General features: G+C 35.9%; 1 long non-coding RNA gene across 1 annotated transcript; it reads right to left on the bottom strand.

Moving 5' to 3' along the window:
- Positions 1–514: 514 nt before the first annotated feature.
- On the bottom strand, positions 515–3,490 carry LOC127161674 (uncharacterized). The gene is made up of 4 exons (XR_007827138.1): positions 3,407–3,490; positions 3,219–3,273; positions 1,517–1,634; positions 515–590 (listed from the first exon to the last, which is right to left on the bottom strand). It is a non-coding gene; the product is annotated as an uncharacterized LOC127161674 (long non-coding RNA).
- Between the last annotated feature and the right edge of the window lie 6,481 nt (positions 3,491–9,971).

The following is a 9,971-nucleotide window of genomic DNA, read 5'->3' as shown; positions in this document are numbered from 1 at the left end:
GCAGAATTTCCTTCTCTAAGTATGTGTTCGACCTCATAAGAAAATGCTGGCACTGGAAAATTGCCTTGAGGCCACCCTGAAACACGTTCAGGTGTGGAAACATCAGTTAATAATTCACTGTCTGTTGTTGATGTAGAACTACTTCCTCCATCAAAAAAAAGCTTAACAGTAGCTTTTGGTGGCAACTCATTGATGTCCACCAAAGATACTAGTTGTCCATCGAAATCTGGGTCTTCGTATTGTATGGTGAAGTTTTTATCCAAGTCCAGTTTTTCTCTTAAGACATTTTTCAGTTCATCTGTGGATTCAGGATAGGAGGCGAGTGTGATCTTCCGAGTAGTCCTGGCATCAACAATGACACGAAGCATCAAACAGGAAGAAGCTGCCATTTTTCTATGGACTGAAGAAGTAGTAATAAAAACACAACATCTGAAAATGTGTTTTGTAACACAGATCAGAAACATTTCCCATTAAACTACTCATGTTGAACTTCAGCAATACCTTTGCAAGATGTATCTCCTGGGAGACAGCATTAACCGACCATCAATGAAGTACGCAGCAAGTGTGATCGTGTCATTCAGATCCAAAATCTGAAAAACAGAGAGTCTTCCTGGCATTGGTGACAGCTCATAACAGCGCACATGTTCAACATACCATGACTCAAATGAACTGCAGAGCAACGACACATTGTTATTGACAAGAAAGATTTCATCAATCCTCCAGAACTGAGGCAATCCACCACAGGCTTCTGCAGACACAAACATTCCTGGGGCATAGTCAGTGCCATCTATGGTGACCCTAGATGTGGTGTAGACTATGCTTGTAGTTGTCTGTCCCTGAATGAACACCTTAGCACAATCAGGCAGTGTTGAGACTAGCACTGAAGAGACACTTGAAGTATGTGTATGTGGCTTAAAATATGATGGTGAGCTCAGATGATATGCCATCATGTTCTGGTGTCTAGTTGCAAGAGTAGAAGTGACATTCTTAAAGTTTTGGGTGTCATGTACAACTCTTTTAAAGAATCTGTGCTTCCCCTCAAACCTCATTGTCCAGAGATGCACTAGTGGCCCGAAACACCTTATAAGATTCGGGTAGTGCTCCACAAAATGATGTTTAGGGCGGAAACACGATTCAGGGAAAACCTCAGAAAATATCTGCCTGTGGTCACTGATCTTACATTGCAAATACTGGATAGTTTCTTCCGTAAATGCTGGTGATAATGACAGCTCAACAATGTCTTTTAAATCCATTAAGACAGCCCATGTCTTATCTCCCTCTGGAACTTTGCTACCTACCATCAGAGGAAACAGTCTAAGTAAGGTGGCGTTTTCATGACCATTTCCACCAACACTACCTTTTGTGAAACAGGTTTTTGGTATTGGGTGTGGTTTGTCTGTTTTGTCAGTGTGTTCATATGGAAACAATTCAATCTTATTGTTTAGGTAGTCTAAAGTGAAGTACTTCTTGTTAACCAGCTTTTGAAGACATAAACACAACTCAACTGGTACAATACCTTCCAAGAGGTCATGAAGGATGTCTGGAGCAAATCCGGTGACAGGGTGGAAATGTTTCAATGCTTCACGCAGCACACAGTCTCCTTTTACACCAAACTTACTGCTTTGGGTGTCACTCTGCAAAACATCACGAACATGAATGTCATGACTGGTCTCTGTTCTCATGGGGAAATCCCCCTGCATTACACTCATAGTTTTTATCTGATCTCTAGTGGCTAAACAAAACCTACAGGCATACTCAGATCTAAATGATTCTGTGAAGCCTCCCAATCCATGTGCTGCAAGATTGTCTGCAGACACACAAAAGACAGTTCCTTTAACATTCTGCCCTAATGACTCAATAAAAACACCTTCTTCCTCAAGAATGCTAATGTCTTTCAACAGTGGAGAGAACACAGCTTTATACCCACTCTTTTTAAGGTCAGCTACTTTACATAGAAGTGCCAGCTGAATTGTATGCAAGGCTGAGCGATACTTACTGGGAAGGCTGGCAAAGACCCAATAAACAGCACACAGTTTGTGGATTTTTTTTGATGTTCCAAGTGGGTTTGCTATTTCTAATTCATCAATGTATAGTTGGAGTGGCAGACTGAACTCTCCTGATGAAAGCAATGTGTTAGTTTGAAAATATGAACCATCACAGCAGGATGTATAGTGACCAGGTAAACTAACAGACTCCTGGAGTTTGTGAAGAATATCTGTGTTTTTGAACAGCTCCTGAATCATTTTAAGAATAGGCACATAAACCATTTTTTTCCCTGACATCTCCAAGTCATACTGAACAGGCTTTACCAGAGGGTAATTTTTTTCGACAAAGACCTTTCTGCGCTTTGCAGTAGACAAATCTGAGCCTTTTGACGTGGCTTTAACTACAACATTGCAGTCCATAACAGCCTCAGTTAGTTCATCCAGAACAGAACTAGAAACAGTCAAGTTATGTTTCTGAAGAGTCTCTCTTAAGGTCTCTTTTACTATTGGCTTTGATAAGGAAAATATCTCATTCAAGTTTTGAATGATTTCCTGTGAAGCTGTGTCTGAGACATGGAGGATGCTTTGCATCTTCAAAAATAATGAGGACAAGTTACATTTTAATTGACATCTCAACTTGTCAGTATCACAGTGCATCTCTGCTACATCAAGGCTGTCATTACTTGGGCCAGGTTCATTTTCTGTAGTGTCAGATGCCGTAGCATGAGAGCACTGTGGTACATCTGACTCCTGACTGACTATTAGACCATCTTTATAATCTGAGGTGGAGTGAAATTGGTGGTTCTTGCTCTTGTGTGAATTGAATGACGAGTACACATTACTTTTAAATTGGCAATTCTTGTATGGACATTCAACCACTTCATGGCTTTTTAAATGGACTCTCAAGTGCCTGAAGAGAGTAGTGTCTGAGAATGGCTGCTTAAATAAACAAATCGGACAGATAAAAACTAAAGGTTCCTGATTTTGAGCCTCTTGCGTAATACTGTCTCCTATGTGATATCGAGATAAATGGGTTTTCAGGGCATTAAATGAGTAAAATGAACATGCACAGTCTTTATGTAAACATGGCAACGGACTAACTTTTGAATAATGACTATGCTGCAATCGAATGTGTGTGAGCAAGTGTGTTCTGGATTGAAATGAGGCTGTACACAGCTTACAGTCCCAAGCCATCCCTCTAATTCACCAAACAAAAATCTTAAACAAATTTACCTGGAAGTTGTCCCAATTTTTGTAACTGTAACTTTCAACTTGCTCAGCAGAGATCCTAAAAAAAAATAATTTAAATGAAACCTAAACTTCAGATGCAATAAATAAACATTTAATTCAGTAGCACTTTTTTTTGTTACAAATTTTTATATTTTGTAATAGAATTATATTTGCAAGAACGTGTGTCTCACCTTAGTAACTGCAATAGGAACAACGTGGACTCAACAGGCCTGTGAAGTCCAAACTACTTTTATGCATCAAAAGGTCGAAGAAATGATAACACAAAGACAACAATTTTTCATCAAACGATCTGCAGCTGACTCCACCTGTACAAAAATACACACATTATCAGAAAGGCCAAACTGTAAGACTGCATATGCACTGCATCATTTAATCTTTTTTTTTTTGTAACAATCTTTCAAAACAAAAGACAACCTTATTTGGCACTTTTTAAAAAATGTTGAATTTTAACAGGCAGTGACAATCCTAAAACATATAGGGCTAATTCAAATGAAAATCACATTTAACTTCAAATTGACAAAACTTACATCAGTGAGGCAACTTTTTTAATGTTAGTCTAATAAGATTATATTTACAAGAACATTCTTGTCTCACCTTAGGTCCTGGATATGCGGGAACAACGTGGACTCGACAGGCCTATTAGGTTCAGACGACTTTTATGCACCGAATCGTCGAAGAAAACTACCCGTAGCACAAAGAAAACAGATTTAACAAGTATTTATCAAATAACCTGCAGCGTACTTTGGGTATATAAAAAAACAGAAAGGCCTAAAATGCAGACTGCATGTGCGCTGCATCATTTAATATTCCCAAAAGGTATGCATCCAAACAAAAGACAACCTTATCTAGCACTTTTTAAAAAAAAAAAAGAATTTCAACTGGCAGTGACCTTCAGATTTACGTAAACATTTAGCGTCAACGGGGCAATTTTCATTAAACAAAATCTGTTCGTGTAAGGATTATGTTACAAAAATGTTCGTGTCTCACCTTGGGAACTGAAATTGCTGGACAGGCCTGTTAAGTTCAGACTAAGTTACTTTTATGCATCAAAACGTCGAAGAAAACTATCCATAACACAAAGAAAAAAGATAGAACACGCACTTTCACCAGATAACCTGCAGATGACTACACGTATAGAAAAAACACACGACTTAATTTGATTAAACATGTTCATGTGCGCTGCATCATTTAATATCCTAATGTTAGAGAAATTTAGATATGTTTGTACACTTTTAACTGGTAGGTCTATTCTAAATATTCTGAAAAACTGTACACATTAACTGGAAAACCTAACGTGGGTGGAAGGTGTGAGTGTAGCCGATACCAAACAGACAGCAACATTATTTGAAACAGCTGAATACTTGCATATGTTTGTAGCCATCCAAATAATTCGCCCTGAGAGCGCGAACTTCTGTGCATCTGTTTGAAACACGCCTGAGTGCACGTTCAGCGATGACGTCACTTTTTCGTAAAAAAACGCCACTAGAGGGCGTATGTTTGACATTAAAATATTTGATTATGGTTGAATCTATTTTTCAAGTTCCCTAAACTCTTAACTTTAGTGTAGTTGTAAAAACTAAAAAAAAAAATTACTGTTAATTTAAATCTCTGATAGATGTTGTATAAACTGAAAAATAGTAGTTAGCTAAACTTTTTGGCACATTTTGAGTACCAGGTACTTTCCATTGTAAGTTAGTTATACTGTTTGGGTTTACAGTGCATATTGAGAAAATGTCCCGTATTTTCATCAGTCGACTGGTTTTTAATTATCGTATTAAGAAAACATCCATGCGTTCTTTTGCCTTTTTAAGAAAGCTTTTTCTTTATTCTTGTTGTGGCATAGTTTCTGCGCAAAGGATTTGCAGACCTCATCAAGTGATCTAGAGCCACCGATGGAAATGGTCGAGCACACACCGAAAAACACGATATTCGCCATTTATTTTAACCAATTAAAAATTAAATCAATGCAGCTTTTTTAGACGCGACTTTCTTATTTTAATAGTTCATCTGAGGCGGTTTTTACGGCGTTATTTTAATGACAAATGTCTAGAGCGCATTATTCTAATGCGGGGCGCATCAAAAATCTCTTCTCTCGCAGTTGGATTCGCTTTACTCATAAAAAGATGCGCTTTCTCTCGCTTGCATGTGCGCGCTCAGAAACACACATCAGCGCATGTGACCACGGATGCAATCAGCATTTATACAGCATAACAGTAAAAATGTATCATTCTCATACGTGGATGATTGTCCCGCAAAATCACATCTATGTTCCGCAACAGTCCTATTGCCAGGTGGTCACCCTAATAAAGACTGACAATCAATGTTTAATGTTCACCCTGGTGAAAAAACGGCATATGGTGGTAGGTATGTTTTGATGCTGGTTTAAGCTGGTCCTTCGCTGGTCCTTTTACCAGCACATGCCGTTTTCACCAGGGCAGAAATTATTATTTAAAGAAATGTAAAGCATTTTGGCTCGTTTATGTGTCTCGTGTTCTATGAGAGCTGTGTTTGGAGGGGTGTTTTTCTGAATGTCTGAATGTTTCATCTACACATTGCACATTGTTTTGAACTATATGTATTTTGGGATCAGGGCCGTCCCACGCATGGTTGGGAGGTGTTCATTGTGAAACTCAAAAATTTGATTATTTTTAAGTAAATGTTTAATGTTTAAAAAACATCATTATTTTATTTGAAAACGTTTATTGGCAAAATATTTGTTGTATATTTATTATGTATATATATATATATACCGTTCAAAAGTTTGGGGTCAGTACATTTTTATTGTTTCTTTTTTTTTTTTTTTTTTTTTTAAGAAATTAATACTTTTATTCACCAAGGATGTATTAAGTTAATAATTAAAAGTTTATTAAAAGTTAATAATAAATAATTTACATTGTTATAAAATATTTATATTTTGAATAAACACTGTACTTTTTAAACTTGTTATTCATGAAAGAATTCCAAAAGGTTCCAAAAAATATTTGGCAGCACAACTGTTGATATTATCCAACACTGATCATTCTAATAATAAATCTGCATATTAGAATGATTTCTGAAGGATCATGTGACACTTAAGACTGGAGTAACAGCTGATAAAAATTCAGCTTTTCATTACAGGAATAAATTCTATTTTAAAGTATGTTAAAATAAACATGGCCTTCTAGCATCAGTTGCATCACGTCACTGCCGTTTATCACTGCTCCCCTGTGGCCTCAAGGGATAGTAAATTGTCCGTCAGATGTGCACCTCAGAATCTCACTGGAAGTAGTAGGTCAAGGTCAATTTTGCCTGCTTTTTTATGACTGTGAACTCGGAAATACTACTTTTGCCACATACTGTTTTTCATATGATTTTGGATGCAGTCTAATAAAGCTGTAATCTATATTAACCCTAACTTCTGGTCTGAGACTACTGGTCTGGCGCTACTGTCCTGAAACTACTGTGACATATGGCTCTGTTAGTGTGTCTAAACCACAGCAGACATAGACGTACTATAATGTTGCTGTTTCCTTTTGCGGTTAAGGAAACTTTGAGAATTGAGATAGGCCTACAGGTCTGAATGTACTGGCATGAGGTTTAAGGTTAAACCTCCACTATAGACAAAGGTGAGAGATTACATTTGTCATTCGCTGTCTGCTTACCAAGTGAGCTAGTAGTGGAACAATTATCACAATTATTGTTTTTGTAGCTTATTCCTTAAGGTTTAAGCTCTAGAATCATGTTTGTGACCCTGGACCACAAAACCAGTCTTAAGTAGCACGGGTATACAGTACTGTGCAAAAGTCTTAGGCCACTAGTATTTTCACCAGCTAAAAAATGGTTTAAAGTCAGAATTAAAAATAAAAATATCGGTTTACATTTCCAAACATTCTGTTTGCCATTAATTGTAATAATCTAGTGAGATTTTGTTTTTGCACAAGGAGTCTGACAACAGCCAGTGCTCCACACAGAGATGAACGCAAAGAATGGTTGCACCAAATGTTGATTTCATTTAGTTAATAGAAGGTAATTGATAAAGAAAATCTATTTATGACAGCATCCTCATTTTACAGCATTTTTACACAAATGCCTAAAACTTTTAACAGTGCGGCAGCTTTGCAGGTAGGTTTCTTGAAGCATCCTGGAGACTTTGTCACAGTTCTTCTGGATTTAGTCTGTCTGAGTTTGTTCTGTTTCTTCATGTCATTCCAGACAGACTGGATGATGATGAGATCAGATCTCTGTGCAGAGCACTCGCTGGTGTCAGACTCCTTGTGCAAACAAAACTCTCACTGGATTATTATGATTAATGGCAAAATGAATGTTTGGAAATGTAATTGATATTTCCTACTGACACACTACAGCAAAAGACCGACTTTAACTGACTTTAAACCATTTTTTAGCTGATGAAAATACTAGTAGCCTAAGACTTTTGCACAGTACTGTATTTGTCACAATAGACAAAAATACATTGTATGGGTCAAAATGATAGATTTTTCTTGTATGCCAAAAATCATTAGGATATTAAGTATCATGTTCCATGAAGGTATTTTGTAAATGTTCTACCGTAAATGTATCAAAACTTAATTTATGATTAGTAATATGCATTGCTAAGAACTTCATTTGGACAACTTTAAAGGTGATTTTCTCAATATTTTGATTTTTTTTGCACCCTTAGATTCCAGATTTTCAAATAGTTGTGTCTCAGCCAAATATTGTCTTACGGTCTTATCCTGACAAACCATACATCAGTGGAAAGCATATTTATTCAGCTTTCGTATGATGTATAAATCTCAATTTAGAAAAATTGACCCTTATGACTGGGTTTGTGGTCCAGAGTCACATATTCTAGTAACACTGCTATGCAAAATCTTTATTCCGTTAGATCCGCATGAAACCACTTTGGGAATTGGAGTCATCCAAAATTCACAGCAATGTAAACCTTAAGTGTTAAAGTGTCTTCCTTTTTTACAGCATAGTTGTTGAATGATCTGATACTAAATGCGTAGATATACAAACAAGAGGCTTTATCCCATAGAGTGTCTAAACCACAGCAGGCATAGGTAAACTGCAATGCTGCTTCTATTTGAGGTTAAGACACCTTTGAGAACTGAGATAGGCCTACATAAACGTCTGAATGTTTTGGCACGTGGTTAAACCCCTACTCTAGAAAAAAGGTGAGGGACTCTAGTAATTAACCTGTGGAACATATTTCTGGTTTTGGTTTAGCACTTTAGATGAGTTTAACCACACTGCAGCTTGTAAGTTGTATTTATTTATTTATTTATTTATTTTTATTAAAAAGTATGTACAAAACAATTGTCATTTGTAATATACAGTATGTAGCATGATTCAAATCGTAACAATAACTACTAAAAAAATTTAGCGATTTTATATAAAATAGATAAAAATCATTAATAATCATTTACAGTAAACATTCACCATGGATGGACGGTCAATTTATTGTTAGAAACACATTTTAAATGAAGCAGGTTTCACTTGATAACTGACAAACAATGTACAAATGAATTTGATGATGTTTAATATATATTTAACATTTAATACATTGTAAATTGACTTTCTAAGTTATAAGTATAAACCTTTTTATTGTAGAGAATGACAAAAAGCCCCAGTCTAAGAAATGTATCTTTGACATATGGTTAAGTACACAAAATAATTACAGAACTCATGGTTTAAGATGTTTTCACATTAACCTTATTGTGATGCTAATCGGTTTGGGTCTAATTTATATACAACTTGTGTCCACTGTAGATCAGTATTATAAAAGTGTTTTTCCTGCCGTTGTTTTCTTCCCATGGCAAAAACTAAAAACGAGACAATAAGTTTAACAGTTACTAATTGATATATGATTCTCAAATTGTAGAGATGCCAAATAATAGGCAATATAAATAGATAAATAAATACATATATACATACATACATGCATACATACATAATGGAAAATACACATTTTTGACAACATTATCTGTCTGTTGAGAAGAGCATTGATATTTTTAAACTATATTTCATTTACTGATTTTATTTTTCTGTAAGAACAATAACTCACCAATCACAACAGTGACCAAGATCCCATTCATCAGACTTAATATGATCACAAAAATCTGCCATTGTGTCTGATTCTGATCAATACAATTTACCACGGTACTATTCCGCTCAATAAACTCCACCACTGTATGATTATGACACTTAATTAGTTCAGTTGATTCTGTAACAAAAGTGTCCACAGTGTTACTATAAGGCCACTCCACTATAACACACAATGACTGCAATACTGATCCATAATGATTTCTTTGTGAACTGAAGCAATTAGAATTAGACGCCTAGTTATGTTTTTAGTGTCTAAAAAAAAACAATGAAAATAGTCAGAGTAAATGAACTCACCATTGATGTATATTCTGGTGCTGTTGCTGAGTTTTGGAGGTGTTTCTGTGTTCATACAGTAATAAACTCCTAATTCATCAGCAGTCACATTATTTATAACCAGACGATGTTTAAACTGCACTGAAAATTTCTTTCTGAATGTTTTATTGAAGTAAAAAGGTGGTTTGTCAGTTGACATTGATCGTAGAATCAGTGTTGGAGAATCTGCTGTTTTCAGTAAAATCCAATAAACCTCATTTTCATCAAGATCACAGTTTATGATCACATTTGATCCCAAATCAGTTACTAGATCTGACACTGCATACTGACAACAGATTAATACACCTGTAAGATATAAAGAAAAGATGAACATGC

The sequence above is a fragment of the Labeo rohita genome, unplaced genomic scaffold (assembly GCF_022985175.1).
Source record: "Labeo rohita strain BAU-BD-2019 unplaced genomic scaffold, IGBB_LRoh.1.0 scaffold_71, whole genome shotgun sequence".
NCBI lineage: Eukaryota > Metazoa > Chordata > Actinopteri > Cypriniformes > Cyprinidae > Labeo > Labeo rohita.
The sequence above is the reverse complement of the archived record's forward strand: the minus strand, read 5'-3'. Positions and strand labels throughout refer to the sequence as shown.